This window comes from Phoxinus phoxinus, assembly GCF_949152265.1.
Source record: "Phoxinus phoxinus genome assembly, chromosome: 18".
Classification (NCBI taxonomy): Eukaryota; Metazoa; Chordata; class Actinopteri; order Cypriniformes; family Leuciscidae; genus Phoxinus; species Phoxinus phoxinus.
In genome coordinates, this window is record NC_136893.1 from 30,454,305 (window position 1) to 30,474,788 (window position 20,484).

The 20,484-nt window shown below is 52.8% G+C and overlaps 1 protein-coding gene across 4 annotated transcripts in view; it reads right to left on the bottom strand.

Annotated features, from left to right (window-relative positions):
* The window catches only part of raf1a (Raf-1 proto-oncogene, serine/threonine kinase a), a 77,281-nt gene that overhangs the window by 47,040 nt on the left and 9,757 nt on the right, over positions 1-20,484 (bottom strand). The window lies entirely within an intron of this gene.

Sequence of the window (20,484 nt, forward strand, 5' to 3'; positions counted from 1 at the left end):
AAGCTCATGTAGACTGATGTGGACTATAGACTAAAGCTCATGTAGACTGATGTGGACTATAGACAGGGGTGCACATAACTGGTACGCAGGTACGCATGCGCGACAAAAATCAGGAATGCGTAATGCCACTTGTGTTACTACGCGCCTTTGCGTACTTTAAGGGTAACTGTCACCAAAATGGAACAGTGTTTATATAATTTTTTCACAGACGAAAACTAAATAAAACTCCGTTTTAAATGACAACCGCGTCAACGAATAAAAACTAGACGGAAATTAGGGAGGGACGATTGGGGAAGAGATCCAGTCGGAACTGATTTGCGTTTGTGGAAGATGCGCACATTTGAATTGTAACGTGCTGATCTACCCGGCGCACACGAGTTGGCATGCGCTTGATGCATGTCTCAAATCATTAAAAAATGTAAACGTTTGTGATAAAGAGACTGCAGGCATGGATAGATCGGAATAAGAGTGACGACGAGAGCTTTATTCGGTATGTTTTTCTGTGCGAACACACACAGAGACACACACACACACACACATATACACGCGCGCGCGCGACCCGAAGCGTGCAGTTCTGCAGACAGCGCGCTGCGCGCAAGGACTGAATTGAGCTCTCTTTCGCGTCTGAATGGACAAATACACACAACATTATGTCTAAATGTCAGTTTTGGAGAGTATTCGCGTAAACACAGTCGGTTATGTCTTTACAGAATGTACAATGCATCAGTGCAATTGGATCTGCACACTCGGTCTTAAAGTGACAGTGCGTAATACACCTAATGCCTTCTGTACACTTAATATTGATCAAGTAACAAAATAAAAAGAGAAAATTCACTGCTCTTTAATATCTTTAATAAGGATTCATTATATTTAATTTATACAAATAAATATATCTGAACAATCAAATAATACTTTAAATACATTTTTTCCAAAGGTGTTTATCATTTTAGGGCGGGTTTTTTTTTTTCACGGTGATATAAATTTAAGTGTTAAATTAGTTTGGTTTTAGTTAGTTATTTTATGCTATAAAAACGGAAATGTGACGTCATGATTGACAGCTGTGGCCACGCTACATATGGGGTGAGTACCAAACACTATCTCCTGGTACTCACCTGAGTAACTCACTGAAAAAGTAATGTGCACCCCTGACTATAGACGACTGATGTGGACTATAGACTAAAGCTCATGTAGACTGATGTGGACTATAGACTAAAGCTCGTGTAGACTGATGTGGACTATAGACTAAAGCTCGTGTAGACTGATGTGGACTATAGACTAAAGCTCGTGTAGACTGATGTGGACTATAGACTAAAGCTCATGTAGACTGATGTGGACTATAGACTAAAGCTCATGTAGACTGATGTGGACTATAGACTAAAGCTCATGTAGACTGATGTGGACTATAGACTAAAGCTCGTGTAGACTGATGTGGACTATAGACTAAAGCTGATGTGGACTGATGTGGACTATAGACTAAAGCTCATGTAGACTGATGTGGACTATAGGCTAAAGCTCATGTAGACTGATGTGGACTATAGACTAAAGCTGATGTGGACTGATGTGGACTATAGACTAAAGCTCATGTAGACTGATGTGGACTATAGACTAAAGCTCGTGTAGACTGATGTGGACTATAGACTAAAGCTCATGTAGACTGATGTGGACTATAGACTAAAGCTCATGTAGACTGATGTGGGCTATAGACTAAAGCTCATGTAGACTGATGTGGACTATAGACTAAAGCTCGTGTAGACTGATGTGGACTATAGACTAAAGCTCATGTAGACTGATGTGGGCTATAGACTAAAGCTCGTGTAGACTGATGTGGACTATAGACTAAAGCTCATGTAGACTGATGTGGACTATAGACTAAAGCTCATGTAGACTGATGTGGACTATAGACTAAAGCTCATGTAGACTGATGTGGACTATAGACTAAAGCTCATGTAGACTGATGTGGACTATAGACTAAAGCTCATGTAGACTGATGTGGACTATAGACTAAAGCTCATGTAGACTGATGTGGACTATAGACTAAAGCTCATGTAGACTGATGTGGACTATAGACTAAATATTTAGTGTGTGACCTTGACTGTAGTGTGTGACCCTGACTGTAGTGTGTGACCCTGACTGTAGTGTACGTGTGACCCTGACTGTAGTGTACGTGTGACCCTGACTGTAGTGTACGTGTGACCCTGACTGTAGTGTACGTGTGACCCTGACTGTAGTGTACGTGTGACCCTGACTGTAGTGTACGTGTGACCCTGACTGTAGTGTGTGACCCTGACTGTAGTGTGTGACCCTGACTGTAGCGTGTGACCCTGACTGTAGCGTGTGACCCTGACTGTAGTGTGTGACCCTGGCTGTAGTGTGTGACCTTGACTGTAGTGTGTGACCCGGACTGTAGTGTGTGACCCTGACTGTAGTGTGTGACCCTGACTGTAGTGTGTGACCTTGACTGTAGTGTGTGACCCTGACTGTAGCGTGTGACCCTGACTGTAGCGTGTGACCCTGACTGTAGCGTGTGACCCTGACTGTAGTGTACGTGTGACCCTGACTGTAGTGTGTGACCCTGACTGTAGTGTGTGACCCTGGCTGTAGTGTGTGACCCTGACTGTAGTGTGTGACCCTGACTGTAGTGTGTGACCCTGACTGTAGTGTGTGACCTTGACTGTAGTGTGTGACCCTGACTGTAGTGTGTGACCCTGACTGTAGCGTGTGACCCTGACTGTAGCGTGTGACCCTGACTGTAGTGTACGTGTGACCCTGACTGTAGTGTGTGACCCTGACTGTAGTGTGTGACCCTGGCTGTAGTGTGTGACCCTGACTGTAGCGTGTGACCCTGGCTGTAGCGTGTGACCCTGGCTGTAGTGTGTGACCCTGACTGTAGTGTGTGACCCTGACTGTAGTGTGTGACCTTGACTGTAGTGTGTGACCCTGACTGTAGTGTGTGACCCTGACTGTAGCGTGTGACCCTGACTGTAGTGTACGTGTGACCCTGACTGTAGTGTGTGACCTTGACTGTAGTGTGTGACCCTGACTGTAGCGTGTGACCCTGACTGTAGCGTGTGACCCTGACTGTAGCGTGTGACCCTGACTGTAGTGTACGTGTGACCCTGACTGTAGTGTGTGACCCTGACTGTAGTGTGTGACCCTGGCTGTAGTGTGTGACCCTGACTGTAGTGTGTGACCCTGACTGTAGTGTGTGACCCTGACTGTAGTGTGTGACCTTGACTGTAGTGTACGTGTGACCCTGACTGTAGTGTACGTGTGACCCTGACTGTAGTGTGTGACCCTGACTGTAGTGTGTGACCCTGACTGTAGTGTACGTGTGACCCTGACTGTAGCGTGTGACCCTGACTGTAGCGTGTGACCCTGACTGTAGTGTACGTGTGACCCTGACTGTAGTGTGTGACCCTGACTGTAGTGTACGTGTGACCCTGACTGTAGCGTGTGACCCTGACTGTAGCGTGTGACCCTGACTGTAGCGTGTGACCCTGACTGTAGTGTACGTGTGACCCTGACTGTAGTGTACGTGTGACCCTGACTGTAGCGTGTGACCCTGACTGTAGCGTGTGACCCTGACTGTAGCGTGTGACCCTGACTGTAGTGTACGTGTGACCCTGACTGTAGTGTACGTGTGACCCTGACTGTAGCGTGTGACCCTGACTGTAGCGTGTGACCCTGACTGTAGTGTGTGACCCTGACTGTAGTGTGTGACCCTGACTGTAGTGTGTGACCTTGACTGTAGTGTGTGACCCTGACTGTAGTGTGTGACCCTGACTGTAGTGTGTGACCCTGACTGTAGTGTGTGACCTTGACTGTAGTGTGTGACCCTGACTGTAGCGTGTGACCCTGACTGTAGCGTGTGACCCTGACTGTAGTGTACGTGTGACCCTGACTGTAGTGTACGTGTGACCCTGACTGTAGTGTGTGACCCTGACTGTAGTGTGTGACCCTGGCTGTAGTGTGTGACCCTGACTGTAGTGTGTGACCCTGACTGTAGTGTGTGACCCTGACTGTAGTGTGTGACCTTGACTGTAGTGTGTGACCCTGACTGTAGTGTGTGACCCTGACTGTAGCGTGTGACCCTGACTGTAGCGTGTGACCCTGACTGTAGTGTACGTGTGACCCTGACTGTAGTGTGTGACCCTGACTGTAGTGTGTGACCCTGGCTGTAGTGTGTGACCCTGACTGTAGCGTGTGACCCTGGCTGTAGCGTGTGACCCTGGCTGTAGTGTGTGACCCTGACTGTAGTGTGTGACCTTGACTGTAGTGTGTGACCCTGACTGTAGTGTGTGACCCTGACTGTAGCGTGTGACCCTGACTGTAGTGTACGTGTGACCCTGACTGTAGTGTGTGACCCTGACTGTAGTGTGTGACCCTGACTGTAGTGTACGTGTGACCCTGACTGTAGCGTGTGACCCTGACTGTAGCGTGTGACCCTGACTGTAGTGTACGTGTGACCCTGACTGTAGTGTGTGACCCTGACTGTAGTGTACGTGTGACCCTGACTGTAGCGTGTGACCCTGACTGTAGCGTGTGACCCTGACTGTAGTGTGTGACCCTGACTGTAGTGTACGTGTGACCCTGACTGTAGCGTGTGACCCTGACTGTAGCGTGTGACCCTGACTGTAGCGTGTGACCCTGACTGTAGTGTACGTGTGACCCTGACTGTAGTGTACGTGTGACCCTGACTGTAGTGTACGTGTGACCCTGACTGTAGCGTGTGACCCTGACTGTAGCGTGTGACCCTGACTGTAGCGTGTGACCCTGACTGTAGTGTACGTGTGACCCTGACTGTAGTGTACGTGTGACCCTGACTGTAGTGTGTGACCCTGACTGTAGTGTGTGACCCTGACTGTAGTGTGTGACCCTGACTGTAGTGTGTGACCTTGACTGTAGTGTGTGACCCTGACTGTAGTGTGTGACCTTGACTGTAGTGTGTGACCCTGACTGTAGCGTGTGACCCTGACTGTAGTGTGTGACCCTGACTGTAGCGTGTGACCCTGACTGTAGTGTGTGACCCTGACTGTAGCGTGTGACCCTGGCTGTAGCGTGTGACCCTGGCTGTAGTGTGTGACCCTGACTGTAGTGTGTGACCCTGACTGTAGTGTGTGACCCTGACTGTAGTGTGTGACCTTGACTGTAGTGTGTGACCCTGACTGTAGTGTGTGACCTTGACTGTAGTGTGTGACCCTGACTGTAGTGTGTGACCCTGACTGTAGTGTGTGACCCTGACTGTAGCGTGTGACCCTGGCTGTAGCGTGTGACCCTGGCTGTAGCGTGTGACCCTGACTGTAGTGTGTGACCCTGGCTGTAGCGTGTGACCCTGCCTGTAGTGTGTGACCCTGACTGTAGTGTGTGACCCTGACTGTAGTGTGTGACCCTGACTGTAGTGTGTGACCTTGACTGTAGTGTGTGACCCTGACTGTAGTGTGTGACCCTGACTGTAGTGTACGTGTGACCCTGACTGTAGTGTGTGACCTTGACTGTAGTGTGTGACCCTGACTGTAGTGTGTGACCCTGACTGTAGCGTGTGACCCTGACTGTAGCGTGTGACCCTGACTGTAGTGTACGTGTGACCCTGACTGTAGTGTGTGACCCTGACTGTAGTGTGTGACCCTGGCTGTAGTGTGTGACCCTGACTGTAGTGTGTGACCCTGACTGTAGTGTGTGACCTTGACTGTAGTGTGTGACCCTGACTGTAGTGTGTGACCCTGACTGTAGCGTGTGACCCTGACTGTAGCGTGTGACCCTGACTGTAGTGTACGTGTGACCCTGACTGTAGTGTGTGACCCTGGCTGTAGTGTGTGACCCTGACTGTAGTGTGTGACCCTGGCTGTAGCGTGTGACCCTGGCTGTAGCGTGTGACCCTGGCTGTAGCGTGTGACCCTGGCTGTAGTGTGTGACCCTGACTGTAGTGTGTGACCCTGACTGTAGCGTGTGACCCTGACTGTAGTGTACGTGTGACCCTGACTGTAGTGTGTGACCCTGACTGTAGTGTGTGACCCTGGCTGTAGTGTGTGACCCTGACTGTAGCGTGTGACCCTGACTGTAGCGTGTGACCCTGACTGTAGCGTGTGACCCTGACTGTAGTGTACGTGTGACCCTGACTGTAGTGTGTGACCCTGACTGTAGTGTGTGACCCTGGCTGTAGTGTGTGACCCTGACTGTAGTGTGTGACCCTGACTGTAGTGTGTGACCTTGACTGTAGTGTGTGACCCTGACTGTAGCGTGTGACCCTGACTGTAGCGTGTGACCCTGACTGTAGCGTGTGACCCTGACTGTAGTGTACGTGTGACCCTGACTGTAGTGTGTGACCCTGGCTGTAGTGTGTGACCCTGACTGTAGTGTGTGACCCTGGCTGTAGCGTGTGACCCTGGCTGTAGCGTGTGACCCTGGCTGTAGCGTGTGACCCTGGCTGTAGTGTGTGACCCTGACTGTAGTGTGTGACCCTGACTGTAGTGTGTGACCCTGACTGTAGTGTGTGACCTTGACTGTAGTGTGTGACCCTGACTGTAGTGTACGTGTGACCCTGACTGTAGCGTGTGACCCTGACTGTAGCGTGTGACCCTGACTGTAGTGTGTGACCCTGACTGTAGTGTGTGACCCTGACTGTAGTGTGTGACCTTGACTGTAGTGTGTGACCCTGACTGTAGTGTGTGACCCTGACTGTAGTGTGTGACCCTGACTGTAGTGTGTGACCCTGACTGTAGCGTGTGACCCTGACTGTAGAGTGTGACCCTGACTGTAGTGTACGTGTGACCCTGACTGTAGTGTGTGACCCTGACTGTAGTGTGTGACCCTGGCTGTAGTGTGTGACCCTGACTGTAGTGTGTGACCCTGACTGTAGTGTGTGACCCTGACTGTAGTGTGTGACCCTGACTGTAGTGTGTGACCCTGACTGTAGTGTGTGACCCTGACTGTAGCGTGTGACCCTGACTGTAGCGTGTGACCCTGACTGTAGTGTACGTGTGACCCTGACTGTAGTGTGTGACCCTGACTGTAGTGTGTGACCCTGACTGTAGTGTGTGACCCTGGCTGTAGCGTGTGACCCTGACTGTAGTGTGTGACCCTGACTGTAGTGTGTGACCCTGGCTGTAGTGTGTGACCCTGACTGTAGTGTGTGACCCTGGCTGTAGCGTGTGACCCTGGCTGTAGCGTGTGACCCTGGCTGTAGCGTGTGACCCTGGCTGTAGTGTGTGACCCTGACTGTAGTGTGTGACCCTGACTGTAGTGTGTGACCCTGACTGTAGTGTGTGACCTTGACTGTAGTGTGTGACCCTGACTGTAGCGTGTGACCCTGACTGTAGTGTACGTGTGACCCTGACTGTAGTGTGTGACCCTGACTGTAGTGTACGTGTGACCCTGACTGTAGTGTGTGACCCTGACTGTAGCGTGTGACCCTGACTGTAGCGTGTGACCCTGACTGTAGTGTACGTGTGACCCTGACTGTAGTGTACGTGTGACCCTGACTGTAGTGTACGTGTGACCCTGACTGTAGCGTGTGACCCTGACTGTAGCGTGTGACCCTGACTGTAGTGTACGTGTGACCCTGACTGTAGTGTACGTGTGACCCTGACTGTAGTGTACGTGTGACCCTGACTGTAGCGTGTGACCCTGACTGTAGCGTGTGACCCTGACTGTAGTGTGTGACCCTGACTGTAGTGTGTGACCCTGACTGTAGTGTGTGACCTTGACTGTAGTGTGTGACCCTGACTGTAGTGTGTGACCCTGACTGTAGTGTGTGACCCTGACTGTAGTGTGTGACCCTGACTGTAGTGCGTGACCTTGACTGTAGCGTGTGACCCTGACTGTAGCGTGTGACCCTGACTGTAGCGTGTGACCCTGACTGTAGCGTGTGACCCTGACTGTAGTGTACGTGTGACCCTGACTGTAGTGTGTGACCCTGACTGTAGTGTGTGACCCTGGCTGTAGTGTGTGACCCTGACTGTAGTGTGTGACCCTGACTGTAGTGTGTGACCCTGACTGTAGTGTGTGACCTTGACTGTAGTGTGTGACCCTGACTGTAGTGTGTGACCCTGACTGTAGCGTGTGACCCTGACTGTAGCGTGTGACCCTGACTGTAGTGTACGTGTGACCCTGACTGTAGTGTGTGACCCTGACTGTAGTGTGTGACCCTGGCTGTAGTGTGTGACCCTGACTGTAGCGTGTGACCCTGGCTGTAGCGTGTGACCCTGGCTGTAGCGTGTGACCCTGGCTGTAGTGTGTGACCCTGACTGTAGTGTGTGACCCTGACTGTAGTGTGTGACCTTGACTGTAGTGTGTGACCCTGACTGTAGTGTGTGACCCTGACTGTAGCGTGTGACCCTGACTGTAGTGTACGTGTGACCCTGACTGTAGTGTGTGACCCTGACTGTAGTGTGTGACCCTGACTGTAGTGTACGTGTGACCCTGACTGTAGCGTGTGACCCTGACTGTAGCGTGTGACCCTGACTGTAGTGTACGTGTGACCCTGACTGTAGTGTGTGACCCTGACTGTAGCGTGTGACCCTGACTGTAGCGTGTGACCCTGACAGTAGTGTGTGACCCTGACTGTAGTGTACGTGTGACCCTGACTGTAGCGTGTGACCCTGACTGTAGTGTACGTGTGACCCTGACTGTAGTGTACGTGTGACCCTGACTGTAGTGTACGTGTGACCCTGACTGTAGCGTGTGACCCTGACTGTAGCGTGTGACCCTGACTGTAGTGTACGTGTGACCCTGACTGTAGTGTACGTGTGACCCTGACTGTAGTGTGTGACCCTGACTGTAGCGTGTGACCCTGACTGTAGCGTGTGACCCTGACTGTAGTGTACGTGTGACCCTGACTGTAGTGTGTGACCCTGACTGTAGTGTGTGACCCTGGCTGTAGTGTGTGACCCTGACTGTAGTGTGTGACCCTGACTGTAGCGTGTGACCCTGACTGTAGCGTGTGACCCTGACTGTAGTGTACGTGTGACCCTGACTGTAGTGTGTGACCCTGACTGTAGTGTGTGACCCTGGCTGTAGTGTGTGACCCTGACTGTAGTGTGTGACCCTGACTGTAGTGTGTGACCTTGACTGTAGTGTGTGACCCTGACTGTAGTGTGTGACCCTGACTGTAGCGTGTGACCCTGACTGTAGCGTGTGACCCTGACTGTAGTGTACGTGTGACCCTGACTGTAGTGTGTGACCCTGGCTGTAGTGTGTGACCCTGACTGTAGTGTGTGACCCTGGATGTAGCGTGTGACCCTGGCTGTAGCGTGTGACCCTGGCTGTAGCGTGTGACCCTGGCTGTAGCGTGTGACCCTGGCTGTAGTGTGTGACCCTGACTGTAGTGTGTGACCCTGACTGTAGTGTGTGACCCTGACTGTAGTGTGTGACCTTGACTGTAGTGTGTGACCCTGACTGTAGTGTACGTGTGACCCTGACTGTAGCGTGTGACCCTGACTGTAGCGTGTGACCCTGACTGTAGTGTGTGACCCTGACTGTAGTGTGTGACCCTGACTGTAGTGTGTGACCTTGACTGTAGTGTGTGACCCTGACTGTAGTGTGTGACCCTGACTGTAGTGTGTGACCCTGACTGTAGTGTGTGACCCTGACTGTAGCGTGTGACCCTGACTGTAGAGTGTGACCCTGACTGTAGTGTACGTGTGACCCTGACTGTAGTGTGTGACCCTGACTGTAGTGTGTGACCCTGGCTGTAGTGTGTGACCCTGACTGTAGTGTGTGACCCTGACTGTAGTGTGTGACCCTGACTGTAGTGTGTGACCTTGACTGTAGTGTGTGACCCTGACTGTAGTGTGTGACCCTGACTGTAGCGTGTGACCCTGACTGTAGCGTGTGACCCTGACTGTAGTGTACGTGTGACCCTGACTGTAGTGTGTGACCCTGACTGTAGTGTGTGACCCTGGCTGTAGTGTGTGACCCTGACTGTAGTGTGTGACCCTGGCTGTAGCGTGTGACCCTGGCTGTAGCGTGTGACCCTGGCTGTAGCGTGTGACCCTGGCTGTAGTGTGTGACCCTGACTGTAGTGTGTGACCCTGACTGTAGTGTGTGACCCTGACTGTAGTGTGTGACCTTGACTGTAGTGTGTGACCCTGACTGTAGTGTGTGACCCTGACTGTAGCGTGTGACCCTGACTGTAGTGTACGTGTGACCCTGACTGTAGTGTGTGACCCTGACTGTAGTGTGTGACCCTGACTGTAGTGTACGTGTGACCCTGACTGTAGCGTGTGACCCTGACTGTAGTGTACGTGTGACCCTGACTGTAGTGTGTGACCCTGACTGTAGTGTACGTGTGACCCTGACTGTAGCGTGTGACCCTGACTGTAGCGTGTGACCCTGACTGTAGCGTGTGACCCTGACTGTAGTGTACGTGTGACCCTGACTGTAGTGTACGTGTGACCCTGACTGTAGTGTACGTGTGACCCTGACTGTAGCGTGTGACCCTGACTGTAGCGTGTGACCCTGACTGTAGTGTACGTGTGACCCTGACTGTAGTGTACGTGTGACCCTGACTGTAGTGTACGTGTGACCCTGACTGTAGCGTGTGACCCTGACTGTAGCGTGTGACCCTGACTGTAGTGTGTGACCCTGACTGTAGTGTGTGACCTTGACTGTAGTGTGTGACCCTGACTGTAGTGTGTGACCCTGACTGTAGTGTGTGACCCTGACTGTAGTGTGTGACCCTGACTGTAGTGTGTGACCCTGACTGTAGCGTGTGACCCTGACTGTAGCGTGTGACCCTGACTGTAGTGTACGTGTGACCCTGACTGTAGCGTGTGACCCTGACTGTAGTGTACGTGTGACCCTGACTGTAGTGTGTGACCCTGACTGTAGTGTGTGACCCTGGCTGTAGTGTGTGACCCTGACTGTAGTGTGTGACCCTGACTGTAGCGTGTGACCCTGACTGTAGCGTGTGACCCTGACTGTAGTGTACGTGTGACCCTGACTGTAGTGTGTGACCCTGACTGTAGTGTGTGACCCTGGCTGTAGTGTGTGACCCTGACTGTAGTGTGTGACCCTGACTGTAGTGTGTGACCTTGACTGTAGTGTGTGACCCTGACTGTAGTGTGTGACCCTGACTGTAGCGTGTGACCCTGACTGTAGCGTGTGACCCTGACTGTAGTGTACGTGTGACCCTGACTGTAGTGTGTGACCCTGGCTGTAGTGTGTGACCCTGACTGTAGTGTGTGACCCTGGATGTAGCGTGTGACCCTGGCTGTAGCGTGTGACCCTGGCTGTAGCGTGTGACCCTGGCTGTAGCGTGTGACCCTGGCTGTAGTGTGTGACCCTGACTGTAGTGTGTGACCCTGACTGTAGTGTGTGACCCTGACTGTAGTGTGTGACCTTGACTGTAGTGTGTGACCCTGACTGTAGTGTACGTGTGACCCTGACTGTAGCGTGTGACCCTGACTGTAGCGTGTGACCCTGACTGTAGTGTGTGACCCTGACTGTAGTGTGTGACCCTGACTGTAGTGTGTGACCTTGACTGTAGTGTGTGACCCTGACTGTAGTGTGTGACCCTGACTGTAGTGTGTGACCCTGACTGTAGTGTGTGACCCTGACTGTAGCGTGTGACCCTGACTGTAGAGTGTGACCCTGACTGTAGTGTACGTGTGACCCTGACTGTAGTGTGTGACCCTGACTGTAGTGTGTGACCCTGGCTGTAGTGTGTGACCCTGACTGTAGTGTGTGACCCTGACTGTAGTGTGTGACCCTGACTGTAGTGTGTGACCTTGACTGTAGTGTGTGACCCTGACTGTAGTGTGTGACCCTGACTGTAGCGTGTGACCCTGACTGTAGCGTGTGACCCTGACTGTAGTGTACGTGTGACCCTGACTGTAGTGTGTGACCCTGACTGTAGTGTGTGACCCTGGCTGTAGTGTGTGACCCTGACTGTAGTGTGTGACCCTGGCTGTAGCGTGTGACCCTGGCTGTAGCGTGTGACCCTGGCTGTAGCGTGTGACCCTGGCTGTAGTGTGTGACCCTGACTGTAGTGTGTGACCCTGACTGTAGTGTGTGACCCTGACTGTAGTGTGTGACCTTGACTGTAGTGTGTGACCCTGACTGTAGTGTGTGACCCTGACTGTAGCGTGTGACCCTGACTGTAGTGTACGTGTGACCCTGACTGTAGTGTGTGACCCTGACTGTAGTGTGTGACCCTGACTGTAGTGTACGTGTGACCCTGACTGTAGCGTGTGACCCTGACTGTAGTGTACGTGTGACCCTGACTGTAGTGTGTGACCCTGACTGTAGTGTACGTGTGACCCTGACTGTAGCGTGTGACCCTGACTGTAGCGTGTGACCCTGACTGTAGCGTGTGACCCTGACTGTAGTGTACGTGTGACCCTGACTGTAGTGTACGTGTGACCCTGACTGTAGTGTACGTGTGACCCTGACTGTAGCGTGTGACCCTGACTGTAGCGTGTGACCCTGACTGTAGTGTACGTGTGACCCTGACTGTAGTGTACGTGTGACCCTGACTGTAGTGTACGTGTGACCCTGACTGTAGCGTGTGACCCTGACTGTAGCGTGTGACCCTGACTGTAGTGTGTGACCCTGACTGTAGTGTGTGACCCTGACTGTAGTGTGTGACCTTGACTGTAGTGTGTGACCCTGACTGTAGTGTGTGACCCTGGCTGTAGTGTGTGACCCTGACTGTAGTGTGTGACCCTGGATGTAGCGTGTGACCCTGGCTGTAGCGTGTGACCCTGGCTGTAGCGTGTGACCCTGGCTGTAGCGTGTGACCCTGGCTGTAGTGTGTGACCCTGACTGTAGTGTGTGACCCTGACTGTAGTGTGTGACCCTGACTGTAGTGTGTGACCTTGACTGTAGTGTGTGACCCTGACTGTAGTGTACGTGTGACCCTGACTGTAGCGTGTGACCCTGACTGTAGCGTGTGACCCTGACTGTAGTGTGTGACCCTGACTGTAGTGTGTGACCCTGACTGTAGTGTGTGACCTTGACTGTAGTGTGTGACCCTGACTGTAGTGTGTGACCCTGACTGTAGTGTGTGACCCTGACTGTAGTGTGTGACCCTGACTGTAGCGTGTGACCCTGACTGTAGAGTGTGACCCTGACTGTAGTGTACGTGTGACCCTGACTGTAGTGTGTGACCCTGACTGTAGTGTGTGACCCTGGCTGTAGTGTGTGACCCTGACTGTAGTGTGTGACCCTGACTGTAGTGTGTGACCCTGACTGTAGTGTGTGACCTTGACTGTAGTGTGTGACCCTGACTGTAGTGTGTGACCCTGACTGTAGCGTGTGACCCTGACTGTAGCGTGTGACCCTGACTGTAGTGTACGTGTGACCCTGACTGTAGTGTGTGACCCTGACTGTAGTGTGTGACCCTGGCTGTAGTGTGTGACCCTGACTGTAGTGTGTGACCCTGGCTGTAGCGTGTGACCCTGGCTGTAGCGTGTGACCCTGGCTGTAGCGTGTGACCCTGGCTGTAGTGTGTGACCCTGACTGTAGTGTGTGACCCTGACTGTAGTGTGTGACCCTGACTGTAGTGTGTGACCTTGACTGTAGTGTGTGACCCTGACTGTAGTGTGTGACCCTGACTGTAGCGTGTGACCCTGACTGTAGTGTACGTGTGACCCTGACTGTAGTGTGTGACCCTGACTGTAGTGTGTGACCCTGACTGTAGTGTACGTGTGACCCTGACTGTAGCGTGTGACCCTGACTGTAGTGTACGTGTGACCCTGACTGTAGTGTGTGACCCTGACTGTAGTGTACGTGTGACCCTGACTGTAGCGTGTGACCCTGACTGTAGCGTGTGACCCTGACTGTAGCGTGTGACCCTGACTGTAGTGTACGTGTGACCCTGACTGTAGTGTACGTGTGACCCTGACTGTAGTGTACGTGTGACCCTGACTGTAGCGTGTGACCCTGACTGTAGCGTGTGACCCTGACTGTAGTGTACGTGTGACCCTGACTGTAGTGTACGTGTGACCCTGACTGTAGTGTACGTGTGACCCTGACTGTAGCGTGTGACCCTGACTGTAGCGTGTGACCCTGACTGTAGTGTGTGACCCTGACTGTAGTGTGTGACCCTGACTGTAGTGTGTGACCTTGACTGTAGTGTGTGACCCTGACTGTAGTGTGTGACCCTGACTGTAGTGTGTGACCCTGACTGTAGTGTGTGACCCTGACTGTAGTGTGTGACCCTGACTGTAGCGTGTGACCCTGACTGTAGCGTGTGACCCTGACTGTAGTGTACGTGTGACCCTGACTGTAGCGTGTGACCCTGACTGTAGTGTACGTGTGACCCTGACTGTAGTGTGTGACCCTGACTGTAGTGTGTGACCCTGGCTGTAGTGTGTGACCCTGACTGTAGTGTGTGACCCTGACTGTAGCGTGTGACCCTGACTGTAGCGTGTGACCCTGACTGTAGTGTACGTGTGACCCTGACTGTAGTGTGTGACCCTGACTGTAGTGTGTGACCCTGGCTGTAGTGTGTGACCCTGACTGTAGTGTGTGACCCTGACTGTAGTGTGTGACCTTGACTGTAGTGTGTGACCCTGACTGTAGTGTGTGACCCTGACTGTAGCGTGTGACCCTGACTGTAGCGTGTGACCCTGACTGTAGTGTACGTGTGACCCTGACTGTAGTGTGTGACCCTGGCTGTAGTGTGTGACCCTGACTGTAGTGTGTGACCCTGGATGTAGCGTGTGACCCTGGCTGTAGCGTGTGACCCTGGCTGTAGCGTGTGACCCTGGCTGTAGCGTGTGACCCTGGCTGTAGTGTGTGACCCTGACTGTAGTGTGTGACCCTGACTGTAGTGTGTGACCCTGACTGTAGTGTGTGACCTTGACTGTAGTGTGTGACCCTGACTGTAGTGTACGTGTGACCCTGACTGTAGCGTGTGACCCTGACTGTAGCGTGTGACCCTGACTGTAGTGTGTGACCCTGACTGTAGTGTGTGACCCTGACTGTAGTGTGTGACCTTGACTGTAGTGTGTGACCCTGACTGTAGTGTGTGACCCTGACTGTAGTGTGTGACCCTGACTGTAGTGTGTGACCCTGACTGTAGCGTGTGACCCTGACTGTAGAGTGTGACCCTGACTGTAGTGTACGTGTGACCCTGACTGTAGTGTGTGACCCTGACTGTAGTGTGTGACCCTGGCTGTAGTGTGTGACCCTGACTGTAGTGTGTGACCCTGACTGTAGTGTGTGACCCTGACTGTAGTGTGTGACCTTGACTGTAGTGTGTGACCCTGACTGTAGTGTGTGACCCTGACTGTAGCGTGTGACCCTGACTGTAGCGTGTGACCCTGACTGTAGTGTACGTGTGACCCTGACTGTAGTGTGTGACCCTGACTGTAGTGTGTGACCCTGGCTGTAGTGTGTGACCCTGACTGTAGTGTGTGACCCTGGCTGTAGCGTGTGACCCTGGCTGTAGCGTGTGACCCTGGCTGTAGCGTGTGACCCTGGCTGTAGTGTGTGACCCTGACTGTAGTGTGTGACCCTGACTGTAGTGTGTGACCCTGACTGTAGTGTGTGACCTTGACTGTAGTGTGTGACCCTGACTGTAGTGTGTGACCCTGACTGTAGCGTGTGACCCTGACTGTAGTGTACGTGTGACCCTGACTGTAGTGTGTGACCCTGACTGTAGTGTGTGACCCTGACTGTAGTGTACGTGTGACCCTGACTGTAGCGTGTGACCCTGACTGTAGTGTACGTGTGACCCTGACTGTAGTGTGTGACCCTGACTGTAGTGTACGTGTGACCCTGACTGTAGCGTGTGACCCTGACTGTAGCGTGTGACCCTGACTGTAGCGTGTGACCCTGACTGTAGTGTACGTGTGACCCTGACTGTAGTGTACGTGTGACCCTGACTGTAGTGTACGTGTGACCCTGACTGTAGCGTGTGACCCTGACTGTAGCGTGTGACCCTGACTGTAGCGTGTGACCCTGACTGTAGTGTACGTGTGACCCTGACTGTAGTGTACGTGTGACCCTGACTGTAGTGTACGTGTGACCCTGACTGTAGCGTGTGACCCTGACTGTAGCGTGTGACCCTGACTGTAGTGTGTGACCCTGACTGTAGTGTGTGACCCTGACTGTAGTGTGTGACCTTGACTGTAGTGTGTGACCCTGACTGTAGTGTGTGACCCTGACTGTAGTGTGTGACCCTGACTGTAGTGTGTGACCCTGACTGTAGTGCGTGACCTTGACTGTAGTGTGTGACCCTGACTGTAGCGTGTGACCCTGACTGTAGCGTGTGACCCTGACTGTAGCGTGTGACCCTGACTGTAGTGTACGTGTGACCCTGACTGTAGTGTGTGACCCTGACTGTAGTGTGTGACCCTGGCTGTAGTGTGTGACCCTGACTGTAGTGTGTGACCCTGACTGTAGTGTGTGACCCTGACTGTAGTGTGTGACCTTGACTGTAGTGTGTGACCCTGACTGTAGTGTGTGACCCTGACTGTAGCGTGTGACCCTGACTGTAGCGTGTGACCCTGACTGTAGTGTACGTGTGACCCTGACTGTAGTGTGTGACCCTGACTGTAGTGTGTGACCCTGACTGTAGTGTGTGACCCTGACTGTAGCGTGTGACCCTGGCTGTAGCGTGTGACCCTGGCTGTAGCGTGTGACCCTGGCTGTAGTGTGTGACCCTGACTGTAGTGTGTGACCCTGACTGTAGTGTGTGACCTTGACTGTAGTGTGTGACCCTGACTGTAGTGTGTGACCCTGACTGTAGCGTGTGACCCTGACTGTAGTGTACGTGTGACCCTGACTGTAGTGTGTGACCCTGACTGTAGTGTGTGACCCTGACTGTAGTGTACGTGTGACCCTGACTGTAGCGTGTGACCCTGACTGTAGCGTGTGACCCTGACTGTAGTGTACGTGTGACCCTGACTGTAGTGTGTGACCCTGACTGTAGCGTGTGACCCTGACTGTAGCGTGTGACCCTGACTGTAGTGTACGTGTGACCCTGACTGTAGCGTGTGACCCTGACTGTAGCGTGTGACCCTGACTGTAGCGTGTGACCCTGACTGTAGTGTACGTGTGACCCTGACTGTAGTGTACGTGTGACCCTGACTGTAGTGTACGTGTGACCCTGACTGTAGCGTGTGACCCTGACTGTAGCGTGTGACCCTGACTGTAGTGTACGTGTGACCCTGACTGTAGTGTACGTGTGACCCTGACTGTAGTGTACGTGTGACCCTGACTGTAGTGTGTGACCCTGACTGTAGTGTGTGACCCTGACTGTAGTGTGTGACCCTGACTGTAGTGTGTGACCCTGACTGTAGTGTGTGACCCTGACTGTAGTGTGTGACCTTGACTGTAGTGTGTGACCCTGACTGTAGTGTGTGACCTTGACTGTAGTGTGTGACCCTGACTGTAGCGTGTGACCCTGACTGTAGTGTGTGACCCTGACTGTAGCGTGTGACCCTGACTGTAGTGTGTGACCCTGACTGTAGCGTGTGACCCTGGCTGTAGCGTGTGACCCTGGCTGTAGTGTGTGACCCTGACTGTAGTGTGTGACCCTGACTGTAGTGTGTGACCTTGACTGTAGTGTGTGACCCTGGCTGTAGTGTGTGACCCTGACTGTAGTGTGTGACCCTGACTGTAGTGTGTGACCCTGACTGTAGTGTGTGACCTTGACTGTAGTGTGTGACCCTGACTGTAGTGTGTGACCCTGACTGTAGTGTACGTGTGACTCTGACTGTAGTGTGTGACCCTGACTGTAGTGTGTGACCCTGACTGTAGCGTGTGACCCTGACTGTAGCGTGTGACCCTGACTGTAGCGTGTGACCCTGACTGTAGTGTACGTGTGACCCTGACTGTAGTGTGTGACCCTGGCTGTAGTGTGTGACCCTGACTGTAGTGTGTGACCCTGACTGTAGTGTGTGACCTTGACTGTAGTGTGTGACCCTGACTGTAGTGTGTGACCCTGACTGTAGCGTGTGACCCTGACTGTAGCGTGTGACCCTGACTGTAGTGTACGTGTGACCCTGACTGTAGTGTGTGACCCTGGCTGTAGTGTGTGACCCTGACTGTAGTGTGTGACCCTGGCTGTAGCGTGTGACCCTGGCTGTAGCGTGTGACCCTGGCTGTAGTGTGTGACCCTGACTGTAGTGTGTGACCCTGACTGTAGTGTGTGACCCTGACTGTAGTGTGTGACCCTGACTGTAGTGTGTGACCCTGACTGTAGCGTGTGACCCTGACTGTAGTGTACGTGTGACCCTGACTGTAGTGTGTGACCCTGACTGTAGTGTGTGACCCTGACTGTGTGACCCTGACTGTAGCGTGTGACCCTGACTGTAGCGTGTGACCCTGACTGTAGTGTACGTGTGACCCTGACTGTAGTGTGTGACCCTGACTGTAGTGTGTGACCCTGACTGTAGTGTGTGACCCTGACTGTAGTGTGTGACCTTGACTGTAGTGTGTGACCCTGACTGTAGTGTGTGACCCTGACTGTAGCGTGTGACCCTGACTGTAGCGTGTGACCCTGACTGTAGTGTACGTGTGACCCTGACTGTAGTGTGTGACCCTGACTGTAGTGTGTGACCCTGGCTGTAGTGTGTGACCCTGACTGTAGTGTGTGACCCTGGCTGTAGCGTGTGACCCTGGCTGTAGCGTGTGACTCTGGCTGTAGTGTGTGACCCTGACTGTAGTGTGTGACCCTGACTGTAGTGTGTGACCCTGACTGTAGTGTGTGACCCTGACTGTAGTGTGTGACCCTGACTGTAGTGTGTGACCTTGACTGTAGTGTGTGACCCTGACTGTAGTGTGTGACCCTGACTGTAGCGTGTGACCCTGACTGTAGTGTACGTGTGACCCTGACTGTAGTGTGTGACCCTGACTGTAGTGTGTGACCCTGACTGTAGTGTACGTGTGACCCTGACTGTAGCGTGTGACCCTGACTGTAGCGTGTGACCCTGACTGTAGTGTACGTGTGACCCTGACTGTAGTGTGTGACCCTGACTGTAGTGTACGTGTGACCCTGACTGTAGCGTGTGACCCTGACTGTAGCGTGTGACCCTGACTGTAGCGTGTGACCCTGACTGTAGTGTGTGACCTTGACTGTAGTGTGTGACCCTGACTGTAGTGTGTGACCCTGACTGTAGCGTGTGACCCTGACTGTAGCGTGTGACCCTGACTGTAGTGTACGTGTGACCCTGACTGTAGTGTGTGACCCTGACTGTAGTGTGTGACCCTGGCTGTAGTGTGTGACCCTGACTGTAGTGTGTGACCCTGGCTGTAGCGTGTGACCCTGGCTGTAGCGTGTGACTCTGGCTGTAGTGTGTGACCCTGACTGTAGTGTGTGACCCTGACTGTAGTGTGTGACCCTGACTGTAGTGTGTGACCCTGACTGTAGTGTGTGACCCTGACTGTAGTGTGTGACCTTGACTGTAGTGTGTGACCCTGACTGTAGTGTGTGACCCTGACTGTAGCGTGTGACCCTGACTGTAGTGTACGTGTGACCCTGACTGTAGTGTGTGACCCTGACTGTAGTGTGTGACCCTGACTGTAGTGTACGTGTGACCCTGACTGTAGCGTGTGACCCTGACTGTAGCGTGTGACCCTGACTGTAGTGTACGTGTGACCCTGACTGTAGTGTGTGACCCTGACTGTAGTGTACGTGTGACCCTGACTGTAGCGTGTGACCCTGACTGTAGCGTGTGACCCTGACTGTAGCGTGTGACCCTGACTGTAGTGTACGTGTGACCCTGACTGTAGTGTACGTGTGACCCTGACTGTAGCGTGTGACCCTGACTGTAGCGTGTGACCCTGACTGTAGCGTGTGACCCTGACTGTAGTGTACGTGTGACCCTGACTGTAGTGTACGTGTGACCCTGACTGTAGTGTACGTGTGACCCTGACTGTAGCGTGTGACCCTGACTGTAGTGTACGTGTGACCCTGACTGTAGTGTACGTGTGACCCTGACTGTAGTGTGTGACCCTGACTGTAGTGTGTGACCCTGGCTGTAGTGTATGACCTTGACTGTAGTGTACGTGTGACCCTGACTGTAGTGTGTGACCCTGACTGTAGTGTGTGACCTTGACTGTAGTGTGTGACCCTGACTGTAGTGTGTGACCCTGACTGTAGCGTGTGACCCTGACTGTAGCGTGTGACCCTGACTGTAGTGTACGTGTGACCCTAACTGTAGTGTGTGACCCTGACTGTAGTGTGTGACCCTGGCTGTAGTGTATGACCTTGACTGTAGTGTGTGACCCTGACTGTAGTGTGTGAACCTGGCTGTAGCGTGTGACCCTGGCTGTAGCGTGTGACCCTGGCTGTAGTGTGTGACCCTGACTGTAGTGTGTGACCCTGACTGTAGTGTGTGACCCTGACTGTAGCGTGTGACCCTGACTGTAGCGTGTGACCCTGACTGTAGTGTGTGACCCTGACTGTAGTGTGTGACCCTGACTGTAGTGTGTGACCCTGACTGTAGTGTGTGACCCTGACTGTAGCGTGTGACCCTGACTGTAGCGTGTGACCCTGACTGTAGTGTGTGACCCTGACTGTAGTGTGTGACC